This window comes from Poecilia formosa, unplaced genomic scaffold (genome assembly GCF_000485575.1).
Source record: "Poecilia formosa unplaced genomic scaffold, Poecilia_formosa-5.1.2 Scaffold398, whole genome shotgun sequence".
Taxonomy (NCBI): domain Eukaryota; kingdom Metazoa; phylum Chordata; class Actinopteri; order Cyprinodontiformes; family Poeciliidae; genus Poecilia; species Poecilia formosa.
Window position 1 is genome coordinate 63096 of NW_006800337.1, and position 2450 is coordinate 65545.

The 2450-nt window shown below is 32.4% G+C and overlaps 1 long non-coding RNA gene across 1 annotated transcript; it reads right to left on the reverse strand.

The window, feature by feature from the left end:
• Positions 1 to 6: 6 nt before the first annotated feature.
• On the reverse strand, positions 7 to 2115 carry LOC103154736 (uncharacterized). The gene is made up of 4 exons (XR_477952.2): positions 1921 to 2115; positions 593 to 705; positions 434 to 482; positions 7 to 128 (listed from the first exon to the last, which is right to left on the reverse strand). It is a non-coding gene; the product is annotated as an uncharacterized LOC103154736 (long non-coding RNA).
• Between the last annotated feature and the right edge of the window lie 335 nt (positions 2116 to 2450).

Below are 2450 nucleotides of genomic sequence, written 5' to 3' on the forward strand. Positions count from 1 at the left end.
CTCTGTGGTGTTATCAAGCTGGAGAGGATAACTGGTGGTGTTCAGGGTTGACAGCAGCTGCTCATAGGTTTCCACGTTCGATGCATTTAATAAAATGTTTGCTGAGTAAATCTCAGAGTCTGAAAGCACTGTGAAGATTAACATTTGAAAGGGAATAGTGTCAATTTTCCCATATTAACATACTGACCTGATATTTCAGAGATGACAACATAATTTTGCAGTTTTTTTTTGTTGTTTTTTTTTGTGCAAAATATAACATTTGAAATCAAACGTTTACCTGCACTGTGTAAAAAGATACATATACTTGACTTATCTCACTTTCTAAAGATAAATCAGACCAGAATTATTTATATCTGCTAAGTGCCACAATTTGAGACTTATTTATTAACGTCTTCAAGATCAGACTTTGGTCATTTAATAGAAACAAACTAACCATCTCTTTTCTCCCTTGTGTGAGGAAGAAAGTGTTCACCATGTGGTTCCTAAGAAGAAAAAAATACACAAGGTGTTTATATATAACATGGAAACTCTGCAGTCATCAACAAGTCCCATATTATGTGTTTGGGGTCATAAATAAATGAAGTTGCCTTACTAGAAAATCCTGAACAGTAAAGTGAAACTGAAAGTTGAAGTTTCTTTTTTCCAAAGCCAGCAGTGTTGCTAGAAGCACAAAGATGGCCAAGGTTCTCTTGGTTATTGCCATTCCTTCAGAGAAAATTACAGGAGGACAATCAATAAAAAAACAACAAACAAATACAACTTCACAAAGCCATCTAGGTTTTAATCAGACAGAAACATATCCTGTTTTATGATACACTGACATTTTTAGTTTAGATGTAATTTTCTTCAAATGAGTTCCTGAATCTAAAATTAAAGCATTGTGGTGAGATTATATGATATGTTATTATTTTTGGTAGTTTTCTAAAATACAATTGTTGTAGCAGAATCTACCAACTTTTACTTTAAAATTTAAAATGTGTCATATTTTTTCTTTTATTATCTATAAATAATAAATAATTTTAACTATCAGACATGTAACTTCTTCAGTTTTTTGTGCAATCAAAACATTTCAATTTGTGAAAATGTGTTCATGAATCTGGGCTGAACAGACTCATCAACAGAGAGGACTAGTTACATTTTTAACTAGTCACCTCTAATTAAAAATGTAACATGAATCCTAAGAAGCTATTTCAGCATTATTTCACATTATTGAAACAACTTTCCAATTATGGCATGGACTGGAATCACATGCTACAGATTCCTAAAAACATAGTACTTGATTTCTGAAACCTTCAGATGTGAAAACTAAAATGATAATGTTATAATAATGTTGAAAAATCCTAGAAATGCATAAAATTTGCATTTCACCTCATTCTTGTGACCGCAAAAATATGCATTGTTTTGTTTTACTACTTAGATGAACCCCATAGCCAAAAATAGTTTAATCTTTGTAATATATCAATAACTTTTGAGTGGATCTTTTTTTAAATTTTAATGTTTTTCATTTCATAAAAACAAAAAAAACTTACATATAATAGTAATCTAATTATACAATTTCCTATATGTTATAAAAATAAAAATAACTAACATTTTAGACTAAAAATATCCTCCAACATAAACTTGCATTCCACTGATACAAACATCTGAATTTAAACTTAGAAATTATAGGGTCAGCTAAAACGGTTTGCTTCCATCTGTATGATGATTTATTCATGTTTTTAAGGTGATATGACCTTGAATAACCAGAACTAATATTAGCTACACAAAACCTCAGAAGAAGTCTAAGCTGGTGCTGTAACTTTGAAAAAAATGATGGTTAGTTGTTTCTAACGCACCTTAAAAGCTCCGTGTTGAAGCAGTTACCGTGTAATGGAATTATGAACGAAGTTTGGAGTAAGAATACACTTGAGAATAGCTCACCTAATACTGGGGTCTCCGCCACACTTTGACTTTACCAATTAGGTATAACAACAGAGTCAGATGGTCACGTATTTTTGCTCACACACCTACCTCGGTTTGTTTTCTAACTACACAGGTCTGTAATGTTGGTTTTTCAAGGTTAATATTTTTTGAGTTTGTGGGTGCTAATTTTGGAGTTGTTTTAACACTTACAGTTATCAAAAAATCTCTGCGAGCGTTTTCAATCAAGCGAGTTAAATGGTAACACCTGTGATTTATGCTGCGTTCCAGTTACCTCGGAACTCGGAGCTTAGTTTAACGTCAGAACCGAGACAACGGCATTCAAAAGAAGTCGGGATTCAACATGGCAACAACACTCATAGACATAATTGTCAGTATCTCTTACAAGCATAGTTTTTAGCTTTACTTTCCATAGCTAAGCATCACTTTTAATTAGCTCGTCGTAAAATGTAACACGTTTATAGTTGCAGGGGCTACATGCAACATACACACAGTCTTAGTTGTGTGTTGTAAAATAAACATGTTCCCAC